Source organism: Tamandua tetradactyla, chromosome 5 (assembly GCF_023851605.1).
Source record: "Tamandua tetradactyla isolate mTamTet1 chromosome 5, mTamTet1.pri, whole genome shotgun sequence".
Classification (NCBI taxonomy): domain Eukaryota; kingdom Metazoa; phylum Chordata; class Mammalia; order Pilosa; family Myrmecophagidae; genus Tamandua; species Tamandua tetradactyla.
In genome coordinates, this window is record NC_135331.1 from 107756274 (window position 1) to 107777017 (window position 20744).

At 43.3% G+C, this 20744-nt stretch overlaps 1 long non-coding RNA gene across 2 annotated transcripts in view; it reads left to right on the forward strand.

Moving 5' to 3' along the window:
• The window catches only part of LOC143684764 (uncharacterized), a 146221-nt gene that overhangs the window by 78797 nt on the left and 46680 nt on the right, over window positions 1-20744 (forward strand). For both annotated transcript variants that reach the window (XR_013176152.1, XR_013176151.1), the window contains one exon: window positions 3515-3609. This is a non-coding gene — a long non-coding RNA (uncharacterized LOC143684764). The remainder of the gene's footprint in view (window positions 1-3514; window positions 3610-20744) is intronic.

Consider the following 20744-nt stretch of genomic DNA (forward strand, 5'->3'; position numbering starts at 1 on the left):
TTTATCTCTAATAAGGTTTTTTAGGTTAAAAAATAAATTTAAAAGCATTTTAAAAATAGATTAGATAAAAGACAAATTCACTTGCAGTTCAAAAGAATTTAAACCAAGGTCAAAGTGAAAGAGGTTGTAAAGGTTGGTTTGTGGTTGTTTCTAGGATTAAAATGTACTTTTTTTTTTTCAAAGAGAGAAAGAGTTTACTACTATGCACGTATAGGAGAGCAGATGGCCTAATGGCCCAAAATCTGAATCCCCGAACTGCAGTAATTTGGGTAGTTTTATTAGGTGGGCAGTGTTTAGGATAATGAGTACAGTGGTCCTAGATGATGTAATTACAGGTGATCTAATTATTGAGCCTGTGCGGATTGATTCCATGCTTAGTCACTGAGTATATGAAAAAAAATGGCAGAATGAGGTATAGGTGATTTGTAGATTAAAGTCTAAGCTACTGTGCATGTCAGGTGGGCCCGCTTAAGTTAAATCCAGTCTTAGTTATCAAGATAATTTGGGGCTTGGGTGGTTTAGTTCTGGTCGGGCCCAAGACCCTTGATTAACAGCCTTTAAGGGCTATCTTTAGTGATTTACAAGACTCTAAAGTTGAAAAACTGAATACCTAGGTACAGATAAAGGTTAGTTACAAGGTTTTTATCGCAAGAGCAGAAGATAAAGGCTATAAACCATTTTCAGAGATCAAGGAAGCTGGATTACAATTCAGTATTTCCCTGTCTACTCTGATATGCCAGAAAGCAAAAAAATATATTTATATAATGATTCCTAATCAAAATCGTTCCTTAAATTCTGGTTTCTCAGTTGCAATTCCTCCCTCTTGTTTGATACTTATTTTTCAATCTCGAGGGATATCTGGGCAGTGACTCTTCTAACTTCTTCAGGGCTGAAAGGGGCATTGTTATTAAGAGGCAAATGAATGAACAATGAAATCAGTTGCTATTCTTGGAGAGTCCAGTATCTCTGGGTTTCAGAGCTCCTCTGGCATTGGAACAATCTGGAAGTTTCAAGTTCTGAAAAACAAACTTAAGTAAAATTTTATAGAGCACAGGATATCTTTCAGGGTTTCCAGGAACACTGTTCGTTGGGGTTTGCCGTATTGTGACAGTTTGCAATATCTGGCTGAAACTTGCATAAGAGTAACCTCCAGAATGACCTTTCAACTTCATTTGAAATCTCTTAGCCATTGAAACTCTATTTCTTTTAACCCTTTTGGTCAGTGCATCCATGATGTCAGGGCCTGGCACTTGCAACTTATGTCTCACATTGCCAGGGCCAGTTTTGTCCTGTGATGCCAGAGTCAGTTATGCTTCATGCTGCCAGTGCCAGGCTTACACCCCTGGAAATTATGTCCCATGTTGGGGGGCAGCTCAGAGTTTGCCTTAGAGAGTGACCACATTTGACCAACAGCAGAGAATTTTGCTGGAGATGTCTCTTAGGCACTAATCCTAAGTAGGTTCAGTTTACTATTACAGAAATAAGTTTCATAAAGGCAAACCTCAAAATTGAGGCCTTGGCTTATTAAATTGGGATCCCATCTTGCTTAAGAACAATGTCAGGAATTCCCCAGGTGGGGAAGCTCAATAGTTCTATCTTTCCCAGTCTTTTAAGGGACTTTGCAAACACGTTTTCATTTTCTGCCCCAAATACTCTGAAATGCATCATTGCATGACATTAACTTGTACAGAACATTAAGATTGTGTCCCTTATTCCAGGTTCTATATCAAGTAAAGCTGAACCAGGTTGTTTGCCTAGACAGATTAAATTAGATAGTGCAAATTTTGGACAAAATAAAGATTTTTCTTTTATCTCACACCAAAGTTAAAGCTTTAAATGCAGACACTATTATTCTTTACCTTGTATACTGACTTACGTTAGTTTTAACCAGATCAGTTTCATCACGTCTGTAACTGGAGTTTGATCTCTTTCAGTTTTTTTTAACCATTGCTGTGTGGACCCATGCTAACTTTGAGAGCTGGAGAACCAAATCTGAGTTTCAGGTGTCACACAGACACTTAAAGTTCCAGGAAACTACTGGGCTATACAAAGAGTAAAGCATCTCAGAATTTAATGATAACGGTTAACACTTACAATCTGAGCTTTAATTTTTAGAAGCATTTTTTTCTTTTTTTTCCACATGGGCAGGCACTGGGAATCAAACCTGGGTCTCCACATGGCAGGCTAGAACTCTGCCTGCTGAGCCACTGCAGCCTGCCCTATAAGTATTTTTCAATGAAGCTTCTTTCAGAAATGAAAATATTAGACAGTTGTTTGATATTAATAAATCATAGCAGAAGTTTTGTTCTTTTCATTTTTGCACATTTACCGGAGTTATGTTATTTAACAGATAAAATATAACATATATATATATACACACACTTGTCCTGCCTTTCTTTCAAAGTTTTTCCTTGTTCTAGCTGGAGCTATGACCTATAGTTGACCACATATACTTTTAGAGAGATATTAGAGCAAAGCAGTGCAACTGACAATTGGGCTGTTTCTATGATCTGTAGCCTTTTATGAATAACAACATATAACATGGATAGTGAGAACATTGTCAAATTTTTAGAAATTTTATACAATCTGTAAATATATAATATATTACTATACAAATTTAACCAGCAAACGGGATAGAAAATCCCTTTTAACCACTGTAATACTTCCCAAACACCTCCTATGCAATAGGTTAAACTATTTTAGCACCTTACTTATGCAAGGTGAACAAATTATTTGTAACAGTTTTTCTCTTAACAGTGAGAAGACTTGTCTTCTGAAATAAAGGACAATGCCAACATAAACATTAACAAGGATATTATTCTGATGTCCACATTATTTGAACAGGGAGAAAAGGAAACTTTAGTTTTGAATGAATACTCAGCTTAACACAAAAGCTCTCTTTCTTTTTTTAAATATATGATACACAAAGCTTTTGAACCTGCATACTTCCTTCCAATAACAGTATTCATGAAGGGGGAAAGGGACAGAGATATTACAAAGTAATGGAAGAAGGAAGAGATTTATGCTTGGGTTTGGAACACACCCTATATACTTTGTACTCAGAATACACAAATGGTTACTTTATAATATACCTAAAATCTCTAAGTCCAATTTAGTACTACCTTCAGAGGTTAGAAAAACCCCAAGTTTGAAATATAATTAGCTTTCTTATATTTAATGGAATCCAGAAAAGAACTCAAATTTTTCTCAACATTATTCCCAACTCATAAATAATGCCAAGAATGTATTAGTTTACAAAATTAAGTTATGGTTTCTAAAAACTAGTTCAGAGTTTTATTTGTTCAGATGCTCCTTTCTTATTTAAAGGTCTTACACATGTCATCTCTTCTATGAGGACTTCTTAGGTTATTCTTTATGTATTTGCTTAAATTCTTCTAGCATTTTTGTTACTTTGTTACCACTCTCTTATATTATGCCTTAATACATGTATAATCTAACTAGAATATAAACTCTTTGAGGCTAAGACTTTTATGTCTTCTTTTATTCATAACAGACTGACATTAGCAAAGCCACTACAAATTCAAATTCTTCCACCTACTGAGGTAACAAATGGCCAAGCAACAAAAAGCCAGATTCTTTGAAATCCAGGTAATCAAGATTATAAAAAATACACTTATATTTAAGTTTCTTACTAAACTTAACCAATTTCTTAAAATAGGGTATATTTGAAGCATCAGCATATTCTTATTTTCGGTAAGTATCAGGTATGTTGCTCAGTTCATGTAACTTAACCTATCTAGTAGGGCTAGCTTACTTTGTCAATAAGCTTGTATAAATTTAGGGAGAACATACCCAAGCAGGATAAAATTACATTTGTTTAATTCAAAATTTATCATAAAATTCCTTTTATTCGAGGTTGAAAACTATCTTTGTTTCAATAATATCTTACAATACAAAGAATTTTAAAAGTACATTGACTATCAAATTCTGGAAAATAAGTTGCAATTGTTTAATTTGTCCTAAGTCTAAATTCAGGGAAAACTTTTCCATATCTCTCAAAGATCTATCATTTTACATACTGACATTTGATAATTAGATTTTATTCAGTTAGTCTTATCCTAAGGCTACTTATATTTTAAATCATAATCTGATTACTAGTTACCACTGTAAATATAATATAGCCTATTCTATAGCATTTTTATGCTTACCATTTCTGATCTCCAGGTCCAGTAAAAAAGAATTCTAAACCACATCTTCCCATATCTTCCTGTGCCGTGCCGTGCCCTCCCCCATAACTACTTTAGGTGGTTGGACCTTAAGGCAGGGATTGATTGCACAGACAGAAAGATATCAGGTTTTTTGAGTTTGGATTTGAAAGTTCTAGGTGAGGGCCATGGGATTTTGAGAGTTCCTATGCCCTTCCTTAACTATTTTCAATTATTAGATCTATTTTACCAAAAGCTGTGACCAGGACCATTGGAAAAGGTCTTTGCTTTTTCCACAGGCAGCCCTTTGGCAGTTTTCTGCTGCCTTAAGAAAATTCCAGGGACAGTTTTTTTTTTTTTTTAATGTCCTAGTTTGTTTGCAGTAATTATAAAACTAAAGTTTTGAATCTTGCCATTCAAAGTGGCTTTTTTTTCTCTTTACTCATTTACTTCAGTAATATCAATTTATTTATTTATATCAAGCACCTAATTGTTTTAAGCAGTTCAAATAGAGCTCTTTAAGAATTTTCTTATTAATTTGCCATTGTCATCTGGAGGTATGAGAATCTATACTGATACAGGCACAAGTAGAAAATTAGTTACATAAAAAACAGAAACACAGAAATGCTTTTGAGAGGGATAAATAAAGGATTGAATATATTATCTCATCTCATTTCTACCTTTTGGCAGAACAATTCTAACTGTAATATCTTTAACTATAATGGTAGTATTTTCATTTTAATTCATATTGAGGCCAGGATATGTTTCAGAAATAAACCTTTTTTATAGATTCATATCCAAAATCTTTTCAATTTTCAATACAGCCCAAAGGTTCTCTTTTAAAAAGAATTTCCATAATCAGTAACTAGTTAGGAACATTTCAGCAATAAAAACTCAGGAACATACCAATTAATAACTAGATTGAACTAGATTGAACTAGATTGAACAGCATTTAACACACCAATTAACTATTAAACATCAACTTTTACTATATCCGGATAATACACTGGCTAGCTTTTAAACAGGCTTACTTAACTTCATTAAATACCAATTAATTTTGGGTTACTCGTTTTTTAGGGGTATAGTCAACAGACAAAATTTAGGCCAGGGCCTCAGATCCTGTACAGAACACACACTGAATGCATCAATTAACAATTAAACAGACATAAAACACTTATCACACCAATTTAACTGTAGCGCGAAAACCAGGGAAGAGGCCAGAGGCCTCCGGGAATGTTTCATGAAATTAGAACAGGCTGAAACCAAGAGTCTGTAGTTTCGGGATGCAAGTGATTTGTTAGCTCGTGTGCATGGGGCTCAGCCAAGTCACGTAGAAAGTCTGAGCCCTGAACAAAAGGCAACCTTAGCTTTTATAGACTGTATTACATGTTACAGATGAGGTAAGCTTGATATGGTGACTGGTGATGTTCAAGGAAAAACAGTTGGTTAGTTTAAGGTGCAAAACTGGGTTACAGAAGCAGGTTAGCTGTTAGGGGAAGGGTCCCCATCCCAGGAATGTGTCTTATCTCTCCTGCCTGCAGTTTCACCTGTTCATGAAAGTCAGGAGAGGGTGTTTGGAGATTTTCCACAGAGGAGGCTGCTGAACAAGAAAAAGAAGGCAGGGGGAGATGCCTGCCTGCTGCAAAGCCTGTTTGCTACATTTCCCCTCTTTGATGCTTACCCCGACTTACAGGGAGGGGTTATAGCCTCACTCTAGGTTTAGCGGTTTGTACATTTTCATTAGAAGGATTCATGCTGTGGCTTGACAGGTTGTGGAATCTTCAATGCATTTGATGAGGGCTCTGATTATACACGGACCTAAGGTGATTAGAATTAATAGTGTAAATAGAGGACTGCCTAGTGGCAGGATCCAGTTGGTGTCCAGGTTTTTGGTTCCCAGTTCCACCAGGTTTCTAATTCTTTGTCCCAGTTTCGGACCCACTCTCTGAGTTCCCGAACCTTAGCAGCAACTATGCCAGACTGGTTTACAAAATAACAGCACTTCTCCCCTAAGATACACATTCCTCCCTTTTCTGTGGTGAGCAAGTCTAAGGCTCTTTGGTTTTGGAAGGCCACTGCTGCTAGGGAGTTTAATTGGTCTTGGAGGGAGACTAAGGAATCTGCCATCCACTCTAAACCTTTGTTTAGTTCTTGAGACAGTTGTATTAGAAGCTTATGGAGGAGCCTAGTCCTGCTACTCTTGCTCCTGTTCCTGTGGCAATGTCAGCTCCAATTAGAACTGAAGCAAGCACGGCCCTCTTTGGTCCCTTATGTTTTCCATGCTGCCTGGGTCTTAGGGCTTGCTTAAATTCCCTTTCAGTGTAAACGGATACTTCTGGAGCTAAGTAAACTGGGATTAAACTTCCTGTCCGGTTGGCTATTAGACACCTATAAGCAGAGCTTCCACATAAATAGAACACCCCGGGAAGACTATACTGTATTTTGTCAACTGGGAGGGTCTAGTTTCTGCTACACAGATGGGCAGGGATGGTCCCCAATGACACGCTCTCTGATGAAGGGCGCCCCTGGAGACAGGTTTCATTATTCCCCAAGATTGCTGACCGAACATCCTGGGCAACTAGGCCCATGAGTATGGTTTGGCCCTCAGCTAGTAGTTGTGTATGGTTCTGGGAGGATTGAGAAAGGATACCTATAAAAGCATTCCTTGCAAGGGGAAGGCAGAGCCAGCATGCATTAAGTTGTGTACTGGCATTATGGAGGAGTGCATAGGTTGCATTCAGCACGCATGTTATTTGGTATGCAGGATTTATGGATTGGCTGAGATGGTCAAGCCCTGTCAGGTTGGCTCGCATATACTTAGGACCTTGCACTAGTGACACAGTCACTCTTTAATTTTTTTCGACCTTTTGGTCCCAGGCTCAATTTTGTACTCCTCCCCCATCACTCATGCCTATATGTGCATAATAGTCCAGCAAATAGGCTGCCCATCCCTCCCATAGGTCCTGCTGTTCCCCCCATACTTAACCTTACCTGTCCAATATTTGTTTTTGTCTGGGCCTATGCAAAGTTTGGCTTCAGAAATGGTGTAACAGGATGCTGGCATGTAGGTTCGGGCAGAGAAATACCTTGATTTATTTGTCCCTCTGTAGCAGCTGTTGCAGGGTGGGAGGCTATTGCTACTGAGGGACCCTAGAAGGGCACACAGGACAAGATACAGATAAATCCTACACAACACAGGTATGTTAGGGCAATCAGGACTTTTTCTATCAGATTCCAGTCTTGGGGAGCTACTGCTGCTAACTCAATACTAAATAGTAGAGCAAGAAGCCTAATCGGGAGCAGGAGCCAGCAATTCATGTAGCAATATGAGGACTACTAGGAACCATGGCTAGGAAAACACAGGGGAGTTTAGGGGGTGCACTCGAAGTGTAGGAGCACTTATGAGGGGAGGGAGTGGATACTCAGGCTGGTTTGCAGCTCCTCAAGCTTCGGCCATGCATAGATCAGTCAGCTTCTGGGGGTGAATGAAGCAGGGCTTGACGATCTCCTCAAGCTTCGGCTGTGCATAGGTCAACTGATTCCAGTTGTGTGGGAGGGGGACGCAATGGCTTCTGGAGAATAATATGGGTCGGGTGTCCAGGAACAGGGGTACACTCCAAGAGGTCATCTGCTGTGGTTTTCTTGACCCAGGAGTGATGGATCCATGGAATGATCTCTGCGACTTTGACAGCTGTAGGGGTAGCTAAGACAACACAATGAAGGCTTCTCCATTGAGGCTGGAGAGAGCCTTTTTTTCCAGTCTTATCCACACTAAATCCCTTGGCTCAAATTCATGTATGAGTGGGTAGATGCTCAGGGGTTTGGGCACTGCTTCTAATACTTTCCCTTTTAACTCATTCAGGACCCATCCCAGCTGTGCTAGGTGTTGATTTAAATTTTGATTTACAATTTCTCTGCGTTTTCCCTGTAGAACCCTAGTAAGGGCGGCGGCCTTCCATATATTAATTCAAAGGGAGAGAATCCCATTTTTTAAAATCAGGACAGACCTGATTCTAAATAAAGCTATGGAGACCACCTGTACCCAGGTCAGTTTCGCTTCTTGCCAGATCTTTGTTAATTGTCCCTTTACAGTTTGATTCATCCACTCCACTTTCCCACTGCTTTGTGGCCGGTAAGCAGTGTGGAGTTTCCAAGTTATCTGTAAGGCTTTTCGCAGTTTTTGAAGGGCCTTGGCCGCAAAAGCAGGGCTGTTGTCAGAGCCAGTGGTAAGTGGCATCCCATATCAAGCAATGATGCCCTTCAGGAGGGCTTGTGCTACTTCCTCAGTTTCTGAATGGGTGGGATATGCTTCTACCAATCCTGAGCAGGTACAAACAAATACCAAGAGGTATCAATATCCCTGGACCTGCGGCAGTTCTGTGAAGTCTACCTGTAGGTTTTTGAATGGGCTGAGGCCTGCCAGCTGGTTATTCAGACCCGTAGTTTTGTGCTGGGCTGCTTGGCATTGTTTTTTTGACAGGTAGTACATCTTTTTTTTTTTAAAGGAAAGACAGAGAGAAGGAAGGAAGGAAGAAAGGGAAACATCTTTTAAACATTTTCTTGTTTTTTATTGTACTTCATTTTTCCGTTTTTGTTACATGGGCTGGGGCCGGGAATCGAACCGAGGTCCTCCGGCATAGCAGGCAAGCACCTTGCCCGCTGAGCCACCGCGGCCCCCCTGACAGGTAGTACATCTTTTGCATGCTAGTTTTAACCAGGAGGGAAGCCTAGGTATGTAGAGGTGAGCACTCAGGCTGGCCGTGAGGGCTTTTCCCTGAAGTGAGTTTGGTGGTGGGCATGCTTTACTAAGGGCTAAGCTAAGTTTTCAGGAATTACAATGTGTCCATCGTGCAATATCCACCATCCCTCATGGCACACTTTTCCTTTCCTGCATAACCAGTTGCTTTCCAGCTTTGAGTAGTTTGGTTTTTCTTCCACCACTGTAATGGATTGGGGATGAGAGGGGCGACAAGCAGTTTGTCTTTTGGGGAAAGTGTTAGGTGCCCTAGCGCTGCCTGCTTGGAGGCTGAATCTGCTTTTCTGTTACTTCTTGCCATTAAGGAATTGCCTTTTTGATGACTGCGAAAATGAATAACTGCTATGACGGTGGGGGCCCACACCACTTCCAGCAGAGCTAGAATTTCGGGCCCATGTTTGGCATGCTTTCCCCCTGCTGTCATTAGCCTCCAGTCTCTGTGTAATGCCCCGTGTACATTTAGGGTTGTGAACGCATACTTTGAGTCAGTATAAATATTAGCTTCCTGTCCTGCTGCTAATTGTAGATTCCCGTTGAACGCTATAAGCTCGACTTTCTGAGCTGATGTTCCTGAAGGCCAGGCTTCTGCCTCTAAAATGTCTGCTAAAATAATGATGGCATATCCAGTGTAACGCACTCCATCTTTTATCATACTGCTTCCATTGATGAACAGTTCTATGTCAAGATGTTTTAATGGTTGGTCTTTAAGGTCAGGTCAGCTGGAGTAGACCACGCAGTTGTGTTCTGGGGCTCCTGGCCCCATAGGCAGCAAGGTCAGAGTTGAGGGTCTGATAGATCCCAAGATGTAAGTCTGGAGTTTCACATAAAGTATGCTGGTACTCAGTGAGCCTCTCATTTGATAGCCAGAGATGCCCTTTTTGTTCCTTGAGGCTGGTGACTGAGAGGGGGACTAGCACAGTTAGCTTTTGCCCAAATATGAGCTTCCTGGCTTCATGGACCAGGAGGACGGTGGCTGTGACAGCTCTTAGGCAGGAGGGCCATCCCAGTGCTACATTGTTTAGCTGTCTGGAGAGATAGGCAATGGACCTTTTCAGTGATCTAAGGGTTTGGGTTAAAACCCCAATGGCCTTTCTTTCCCACTCATGAACAAACAGGGTGAAAGGTTTTTCTAAGTCTGGGAGGCCTTAACTTGGGACTTGCATGACCAATGTTTTTAGATGTTGGAAAGCATGCTCCTGCTTAGTTCCCCATTGGAATGGGTCCTGGTTATCCCCCTTTGTGGCTTCATAGAGGGGCTTGGCTAAGAGTGCATAGTTCATAATCTAGACTCTGCAGAACCCAGTGTTCCTAAAAATTATCTGATTTACTTTCAGGAGATTGGTGTGGGGATTGCACAAACTACCTGCTTATGCTCTGGCCCAGGCTTTGGGTTCCCTGTTGCAGGTAAAAACCTAGGTATTTGACCTGCTATTGGCAGAGTTGGGTCTTTTTTTGAGACACATGGTAACCCGCCTGATCTGGGTGGTGGAGGAGACGCTCTGTCCCTTGCTTACAGTCATTGAAATACTTGGTGGTGAGCAGGAGGTTATCTACATATTGTAGGACAGTACAATTGTAATTTTTGTCTTGGAATGATTCAAGACTTTCCCCAGTGCTTGCCCAAAAATAGTGGGAGAATTTTTAAACCCTTGAGGCAGGCAGTTCTAGGTATATTCCCCCAGAGGGCCTTTCCCGTTCAAAGGCAAATATTTCCTGGCTAACTGGGGCTATTCATATTTAAAAGAAGGCATCCTTCAAATCTAAGCATGAGAACCATTTGGCTTTTCCAGGGACCAGACTGATTAGGGCATATGGATTTGGAACCATAGGATGGATGGTTTCTGTGGCTGCATTAACTGCTCACAGGTCCTGGACGGGATGGAATTCCCTGGTTTGAGCCTTTTTCACAGGCAGCAGGGGAGTGTTCCATGGAGAGTTGCATGGCTGGATGATTCAGTGGGATTCTAGCAATACCAAATGGCTCTGAATCCCTTCGAGGTCCTTTTGAGGGATTGGGTACTGTCGTACTGCCACGGGGCATGTCATGGGTTTCAGAGCAGTTACCACCAGAGGGCAGTTTTTAGCTAAGCCTGGTGGGTTATGCTCTGCCCAGACACTTGGTATGTCTGAAAATGGCAGGTTAGGGGAAATTTTCCCTCCTGTTTCAGACTTCTCGTGTAGTCACCACTCTTCTCTTGTTGGTGTAGTTAAAGACAGGATTTTCTGTGGGCCATTAATTTTTAGCAAGGCTTTTCCTCCAGGGCCAAAGGTAATCTGGGCATGCAGCTTTCTGAGGAGGTCGCACCTCAACAATGGCAGTGGACATTCATGCATCTATAGAAACTGGTGTGACACAGAGTGGCCCCCAATGCTGCACTCTCTGGCTTTCAGGAATAGCCTCTCTCATACTATACCCATGGCACATGCAATGTCTATCATTTGGCAAGAAGATGGGCAAGTATTCCCAAGGGGCTGAGTCACTTCAGAGTGTTCAGCACCAGTATCCACCATGAAATTCATTGTTTGGTCCTCTAATTTCACTTTGACCATAGGTTCCTGGGGGGCCTAAAAATATGGAACCCAGTCTGTCCTAGTTGGAGGGTTCATTGGCAACCATGGCAATGGTGTCAGGGCCCCGACGAGGTCTGGGGCTAGTGCCCACCTCCTTCTACCTGCTAGTGAGGCAGTTTTATTGGGACACTCGTTTTTCCAGTGCTTTCTTCTTTGCAATAAGCACACTGATTCCGACCTAGGGGCACTCAGACTCACCACATTGTCCTTGATCAGGGCCCTTGGTCCCACTTCTTGAAGGTAGTAGCAATTATCTGAGCTTTCTCCCTGAAGTCTTGCTTCCTTTCTTTAGCTTCTACCTGGTCCTGATTGACAAATACCTTTGTGGTCACCTTTCTCAGTTGACTTATGTTCATGCCTGCAAACCCATCCAGTTTCTGGAGCTTACACTGAATGTCAGAGGCTGCCTGTCCTACAAAAACGGCATTATTAGCATCTGGCTCTTGGGGTCTCAGGATCAAACTGTGTATATTGGCAGAAGGACTCCATCAGTCGCTCAAGAAATTCACTTGGGGGCTCATCTGGCTTCTGCAAGACTTCTTTGACTTTGGTCATGTTGATGGCCTTTTGGCTGCCTTTCTGGAGGCCCTGGAGTAGGGCCTCATGGAACCATTGAAGGGACTGCGGCTCCGCATCACTATTTGGGTCCCACGCTGGGTCCTTTCCTGGAAAACTGTGGGCGGCATATTGGGCTGGTCTAAGGTGCCATCGGGGGCACTTTCCTCCAGGTGCTTCCATACTTTCGCTGCCACGCATTGACATTCCTCAGTGCTGAGGAAAGTTATAAGTAGCTGGTTGCATTAGAGCCAGGTGGGCTGGTGGGTCTGGACAATGGACTGAACAGGTCAGTTATTGCCTGGGGCCTCTCAGTGTAGAATGGCGTACAGTTTAGCAGATCAGTAGAAGTGAAAGGAATATATATGAAGTTTCTTTTCCCTTCCTGAAAGTCTCCCTGGGCATCGATAAAGGGAGGTCCTCTGGTCTCTCTCAGAGTCATTAAGGGCATGGCTGTGGGTGGAGCAGCTGCACCCGGCCTGGGCCGCAGTTGCTGTGGCTCAGGGGGTCCAGGGATTGCTGGGCTCAGTGGAGCCTCAGGCAATACCTCTGGGCTGCTGGTGGTGGGGGGTCGGGAGTCGCTGTGCAGGAGCTTGGCAGGGCCGTGGGTGTTGGTGGTGCAAAGTAAGGCAGGGAGTTTTCTTCTTCTTCTGGTGCACTGGATAAAACTGGGACCTTGGGCTTGCCGCCTGGTTTCTTGTAGGACTTCTCTACCACTTTGGCGAGAAACACCTGGCACTATCCGTCAAGGCAAGTCTTTATCCACCCTAGCTTCTTTGTGACTTCCAGCCAGGTGGCAATGTAGGGAGACTGATCTGGGTGTCTAGGTGTCCCTGACACTATATGATAAACTGCCTTTACTTTCTCTAATTTAAAAGTTCCCTCAGGCAGCCAATCCTACCCCAAAGGTGGGCCATTCTAGCATACAAAATTTCCTGAGTTGACTGGGGCTCAGCTTGACTCCCCAGTTGTCAGTAAAAGCCTTCTTAAAGTTGGATATCATGCACTGCAGTGGTGTCTTACTAGAGTCCCCCATATCAGCGGAGCCAACAGCTAGGGTTTACAACAAAGGGATTTTAGACAATCTAGTGCTTCATTTGGCATAGCCGCACCCCTAGCAGGGACGTTGGGCACTTCTTGGCTTTGGTGGTCTGGTATAAACCCCTGGCCAGCCCCCTTTTTGGGGTTGCCCACTCTTAACCATATGAGGATTGCCACAGACTTACAGAATCTGAACTCACGCGTTGCCTGGTACTCGGCTCCAATGGCCCAGGACTTCCATTTACTCATTCAGTCATGCACACTCAATTGACATTCCTGCCTCACCGCCCTTCCCTAAACCGAATCTGAAGACTTCCGTTCCCTCTGATCCTCTGGATGGAGACCGGTATTCAGAGAGCCTTGAGGGTTGATCAAGCCCCATTCCACTCAGGCCCCTAGCCGTCTATGAGTGGGCTGATAACTTGACGCACTCGAGTACTTACCAGTCAGGTGGGCGGTGTTCCTGATGCTTGGTTCCCAAAACCATCCCATATTCATCACTGCTCCAGCAGTGATGAGTGCCATGGCCAGGGACGTCAGGAGTCCAAAAGAAGGGAAGATCCCAGTGCCGGCACTGGGTTCCATTGGATGTCCGGACTGGGTAGTGTCGCCACTGGGCAAGGAAGGTGAGAATGTTGCTGCCTCTTAAATCCTGGATGAGCCCCCAGAAATATAGTGTGAAAATCAGGGATGAGGCTCCAGGAACACTCCAGGGAGGCCTCCAGGAATGTTTCACAAAATTAGAACAGGCTGAGACCAAGGGTCCATAGTTTTGGGAAACAAGTAATTTATTAGCTCATGTGCATGGGGCTCAGCCAAGTCATCTTGAAAGTCTGAACCCTGAACAAAAGGCAACCTCAGCTTTTATAGGCTGTATTACATGCTAGAGATAAGGTAAGCTTAATATGGTGACCAGCAATGTTAAAGGATAAACAATTGGTTAGTTTAAAGGATAAACAGCTGGTTAGTGAAAATGGGTTATAGAAGCAGATGAGCTGTTAGGGGAGGGTTCCCCATGGCAGGAATGTGTCTTATCTCGCTTGCCTGCAGTTCATACCCATTCCTGGAGGCTAGGAGAGGGGGTCCGTATTGCAGGACTGTGTCTTATCACATTTACCTGCAGTTTCACCCATTCCTGGAGGTCAGAAGAGGGTGTTTGGGGGATTTTCCACAGAGGTGGCAGCTGAACAAGAAAAAGAAAGGGGCGGGAGAGGTCTGCCTGCTGCAAAGCCTGTGTGCTACATAACCATTAACCAACATCTAGGTAATACACTGGCCAACACTTAAACGGGCCTACTTAATTTCATTAAATACCAGTTAACTGTTGGATTAGATGGTACCCAAAATCAGAAGGTATAGAGTTCAGAGCAAAGAGGATTGTTCTGGACGTGTGACCCTGGCCTAGGTCAAGGTGACCTGAACCACCTATTTACTCCCCAGTTCACGTTTACCCTAATGACCCACTCACTCAGTCAGATATCAATTTATTGCTAGATTATGTGGCTTCAAACTTTGTTTGGTACCCAAAATCGGAAGGTGTAGAGGTCAGAGCAAAGGGGATCATTCTAGAAGCATGACCCTGGCCTAGGTCAAGGATACTCAAACTGTCTGTTTACTCCCCAATCCTTTTTTACCCTGATGACTCACTTACCTAGTCAGATGTCTGGACATGGAACTGGAAGCAGTTTCTCTCTTTGAAACTTTCTTAAGGCACCAAAAGTCTCTGGAGTGCCAGCAGAATAGAGAAACCCCAGTTGCCAAGCCTCTAGACTAAATTCAATATAGTGGCCACAAAAGGCTTGCTTACCTGGTTTACTTGCTCTGCTGGGGCTCCAGTGATTTGGGCATTTGTTGCTTCATGGTCACCAAATTGCTACTGGACAAAGCCATGGATTCTTGTGCTCGACATGCTGAATAACCAATTCTTGAGACACCAGGTTTCAAAGAGAGAAATAGTTTATTACTATGCACATAGTAGGAGAGCAGATGACCTAATGGCCCAAAATCTGTCTTTAAAATGTACTTTTTAAAATTAAAGGGTTAGACTTCCAGGAAGATGGCCAACTAGAGTGGCTCAAGATTAGCCCTGCTCCACGGAAAGTTTGGAGAGGAGAGAGGAGGATGACTGAGTTGGCAATTTGTGAGTGCGGTTGACATGGGAGAGCTTTCTGCAACAAATGCTGCAGCTCTGTTGCGGAGGCTGAGGAACTGAGAGGCAGAAGACTATTAGCCTGGTGCAGAGGTGCAGAGCTGCAGAGTCCGTGGGAGTGCACGGAGTGGAGCACAGGACTAGGAAGCAAGCCAGGCTGCATTCCTTGGGTGCACTACCCTTACCAGTGCATCCCCCTGACTGGCAACTCACCCCACACCCCGTGCACCTGAATCCCATCATCTGCTCCCATTCCCCATGCTCCAGGTGCTCCCACCCCAAGTACAGCACAACCCACCTCTCCTGCACACCTCCCGAGCACCACCTCCCCCTCCCTGTTCCCTGAAGGCTGTTGCCAGTACATAAACATTGCGAGCACTAACCTCCATACCTAGTCTACCCTCGCCCCCCACTCATAGTGTCACACAGCCTCACCCCGCCCTTCCTGAGCTCCACACATTCCTTTACGGCACTCCCAGACCCATGCATGTGCACAGGCCCCAATCACATCATTCAGCTCTGGGAACTGCACTTGGCAGCAATCTTAGAACTGTGCGTGCACATAGCTTTCAACCTCATTTCCCAGCTCTGAGAAAATGCCGGCCTGTGCAGCTGGGTCACATCTGCCCCCAATCCACGAAGTCATAATGCTGACCTGCTGACACAGCTCTATGCATGTGCACAAAGGGCCCCTGTGCCTTAGACCAGCACATACTAGGGTTACAGCTCCCCCAGAATGCCTTAGACCAGCACATACTAGGGTTACCCCCCCCCCCCCCCAGAGCAGTGCACCTGCACAGCTACATCCTCCCTGGCCGCTGGGTACCCATGCTCACGAACATTAGTGCGACATCCCCAACCTGCACCCAAACCTGCCCTGAAACAAATCACTATAGTGAATGCTCCACCCTGTGCCTTCCTCCTTGATGTACAACAATTCCACAAACACAATGCCTTAGACTACTGCAAGAAATCAACTCCCAAAGTAAATCAATCAAGATATTTACGTGCAACAACAACAGCAGAAGATCATTAAGCATATCACAATGCAGACAGATATAGCCCTGCCTAATGACCAAACTAAAACACCAGACGAGACCCAGATGTTGGAAAAACTAATCAATGATGTTCATGCAACTCTACTTAATAAAATAAGTGAGATAGAAAATGATATAAAGGAGTTCAGGAAGACAGTAGAAGAGCACAAAGAGGAATTTGAAAGAATAAATAGAAAAATAGCAGAAATCACAGAGATTAAAGACTGTTGACCAAATAAAAAACATACCAGAGGCACACAACACCAAATTTGAAGGGACAGAAGAAAGAATAAGTGATATAAAAGACAGGATAATTGACTTTGAAGACTCAAAACAACAAATGACAAAAAAGGTGGAAAAAAGTGAATGGGTACTCAGGGAAATGATAGACAAAACAAAGAGCAAAAATGTAAGAATCACAGGTGTCCTAGAAGAAGAAGACAAGAGTAAAGAGCTAGGAAGAGTAGTTGAGGATATAATGGGGGAAAACTTCCCAACACTCATAAAAGACATAAATATACAAGTCAAAGGAGCCCAAAGAACTCCAAACAGAATAAATGCAAATAGACCTTCCCCAAGGCACATACTAATCAGTCTGTCAAATGTTGAAGAGAAGCAGAAAATCCTGAAAGCGGCAAGAGAAAAACAATCTACCTCATACAAGGGAAATCAAATAAAACTGAGTTCAGACTACTCAACTAGCACCCTGGAGGTGAGAAGGCAGTGGTATGATATATTTAAGATCCTGAAACAGAAAGATTTCCAGCCAAGGATTCTGTACCCAGCCAAATTGCCCTTCAAAATTAAGGGAGAGACTTCCAGAGAAGATGGCGGCTTAGTAAGGCGCGCGGGTCTTAGTTCCTCCTCCAGAACAACTACTAAAGAACTAGAAACAGTATAGAACAGCTCACGGAGCCACGACAGAGACCAGACAAACAGCATACCCCATTCTGGACCGGCTGGACCGGCTAAGAGTCTCTGCTGCGGTGAGGTCCCCGAGAGGCACGCGCTTCCCCAGGCCGCGGCGACTGGGGGCTGGAGCTCCCTCTCTCCTTCCCGGGCCGGCTGGGAGCTCTGGATCGGGTTCCCCAAGCCGCAGCGGCCGGCGCCCCTCCCCACGCGTGGCTTCCTGGGCCAGCTGGGAGCCTCGGAGCGGTGATCCCCCAACCCGTGGTGGCCGGTGACCGGAGCCCCTTTCACACACGCGGCTTCCTGGGCCGGCTGAGAGCTCTGGATCAGGTTCCCCAAGCCACGGCGGCCGGCGCCCCTCCCCCATGCACGGCTTCCCGGGTGGGCTGGGAGCCTCGGAAAAGTGGTCCCCCAAGCCGCGGTGGCCGGTGACCGCAGCCACTTCCACACACACAGCTTCCCGGGCCGGCTGGGAGCATCCGAACAGTGGTTCCCCAAGCCACGGCAGCTGGCGCCCCTCCCCGACAGGCGACTTCCTGGAGGGAAAGGAAAGAGTCTCCAACAGTAGTAGAGACTGAGCCCAACCAAACACCAATAGTGGCATTAATGAACAACTTCTGACTACTAGAAATAGGCCCTCAGCTCAAGTGAAACTGATCAAGGCGGAAATCGCTGATTGGGCTAACTGAAAAGGAGGAAAGGGGGCGAAACAGAGCCTTCTGCGGCTGTTTCTACAGAGGCTTCATTGCCTCTGGGCTCAGCGCTGGGATTACATAGGTTACAACTGCCCCGAACGCAGAAACAGGCTGCTTTCAGGGCTCTCTACCACCTGAATCTTCCCCACGGGAGGGGTGAAACACAACTCAGATGGATTCCCTCTCTCAAGAAACTCAGATCCCAGGACTTCACAATTTGAAGCCATTAAAACCAACCTACAACCTTTCCTCTGTCTCCACCACACACCCAGCAGCGAGAGTCTTCCAAAGTTAAAGGAGCCACAACATCTTTTGCTGGTGGGACCTGCAGACAGACAAGCACCACATACTGGGCAGGATAAGAAAAACAGAGCCCAGAGACTTCACAGGAAAGTCTTTGGATCTGCTGGGTCCCACACTCAGGGAAATCTGATTAAATGCCCAGTAGCCAGCAAAAAATAATGAATCACACCAGGAAACTTGAAGATATGGCCCAGTCAGAGGAACAAACCAATAGCTCAAATGGGATACAGGAGCTGAGACAACTAATTCTGAATATATGAACAGAAATGGAAAACCTCTTCAAAAACCAAATCAGTAAATTGAGGGAGGACATGAAGAAGGTATGGGATCAACAAAAAGAAGAAATGGAAAGTCTGAAAAAACAATCACAGAATTTATGGGATTAAAAGACACAGTAGAAGAGATGAAAAAAACAATGGAAACCCACAATGGTAGATTTAAAGAGACAGAGGATAGAATTAGTGAACTGGAGGATGGAACATCTGAAATCCAAAAAGAAACAGAAACTATAGGGAAAAGAATGGAAAAATTTGATCAGGGGCTCAGGGAATTGAATGATAATATGAAGCACACAAATATATGTGTTGTGAGTGTCCCAGAAGGAGAAGAGAAGGGAAAAGGAGGAGAAAAACTAATGGAAGAAATTATCACTGAAAATTTTCCAACTCTTATGAAAGACCTAAAATTACAGATCCAAGAAGTGCAACGCACCCCAAAGAGAATAGACCCAAATAGGCGTTCTCCAAGAAACTTACTAGTTAGAATGTCAGAGGTCAAAGAGAAAGAGAGGATCTTGAAAGCAGCAAGAGAAAAACAATCCATCACATACAAGGGAAACCCAATAAGACTAGGCATAGATTTCTCAGCAGAAACCATGGAAGCTAGAAGACAGTGGGATGATATATTTAAATTACTAAAAGAGAAAAACTGCCAACCAAGACTTCTATATCCACCAAAATTGTCCTTCAAAAATGAGGGAGAAATTAAACATTTTCAGACAAAAAGTCACTGAGAGAATTTGTGACCAAGAGACCAGCTGTGCAAGAAATACTAAAGGGAGCACTAGAGTCAGATACAAAAAGACAGAAGAGAGAGGCATGGAGAAGATTGTAGAAAGAAGGAAAATCAGATATGATATATATAATACAAAAGGCAAAATGGTAGAGGAAAGTATTACCCAAACAGTAATAACACTAAATGTTAATGGACTGAATTCCCCAATCAAAAGACATAGACTGGCAGAATGGATTAAAAAACAGGATCCTTCTATATGCTATATGTTTCTACAGGAAACACATCTTAGACCCAAAGATAAACATAGGTTGAAAGTGAAAGGTTGGGAAAAGATATTTCATGCAAATAACAACCAGAAAAGAGCAGGAGTAGCTATACTAATATCCAACAAATTGGACTTCAAATGTAAAACAGTTAAAAGAGACAAAGAAGGATACTATCTGTTAATAAAAGGAACGATTAAACAAGAAGACATAACAATCATAAATATTTACGCACCGAATCAGAATGCCCCAAAATACATGAGGAATACACTGCAAACACTGAAAAGGGAAATAGACACATATACCATAATAGTTGGAGACTTCAATTCACCACTCTCATCAATGGACAGAACATCTAGACAGAGGATCAGTAAAGAAACAGAGAATTTGAATATTACAATAAATGAGCTAGACTTAACAGACATTTATAGGACATTACACCCCACAACAGCAGGATACACCTTTTTCTCAAGTGCTCATGGATCATTCTCAAAGATAGACCATATGCTGGGTCACAAAGCAAGTCTCAACAAATTTAAAAAGATTGAAATCATACACAACACTTTCTCAGATCATAAAGAAATGAAGTTGGAAATCAATAAAAGGCAGAGTGCCAGAAAATTCACAAATACATGGAGGCTCAACAACACACTCTTAAACAACGAGTGGGTCAAGGAAGAAATTACAAGAGAAATTAGTAAATATCTCGAGGCAAATGAAAACGAAAACACAACATATCAAAACCTATGGGACGCAGCGAAGGCAGTGCTAAGAGGGAAATTTATTGCGCTAAATGCCTATATCAGAAAAGAAAAAAAGGCAAAAATTCAGGAATTAACTGTCCACTTGGAAGAACTGGAGAAAGAACAACAAACTAACCCCAAAGCAAGCAAAAGGAAAGAAATAACAAAGATTAGAGCAGAAATAAATGAAATTGAGAACACGAAAACAATAGAGAAAATCAAAAGACCATAAGTTGGTTCTATGAGAAAATCAATAAGATTGATGGGCCCTTAGCAAGATTGACAAAAAGAAGAAGAGAGAGGACGCAAATAAATAAGATCAGAAATGGAAGAGGAGACATAACCACTGACCTCACAGAAATAAAGGAGGTAATAACAGGATACTATGAACAACTTTACGCTAATAAATACAACAATGTAGATGAAATGGACAAGTTCCTAGAAAGGCATGAACAACCAACTCTGACTCAAGAAGAAATAGACGACCTCTACAAACCAATCACAAGTAAAGAAATCGAATCAGTCATTCAAAAGCTTCCCAA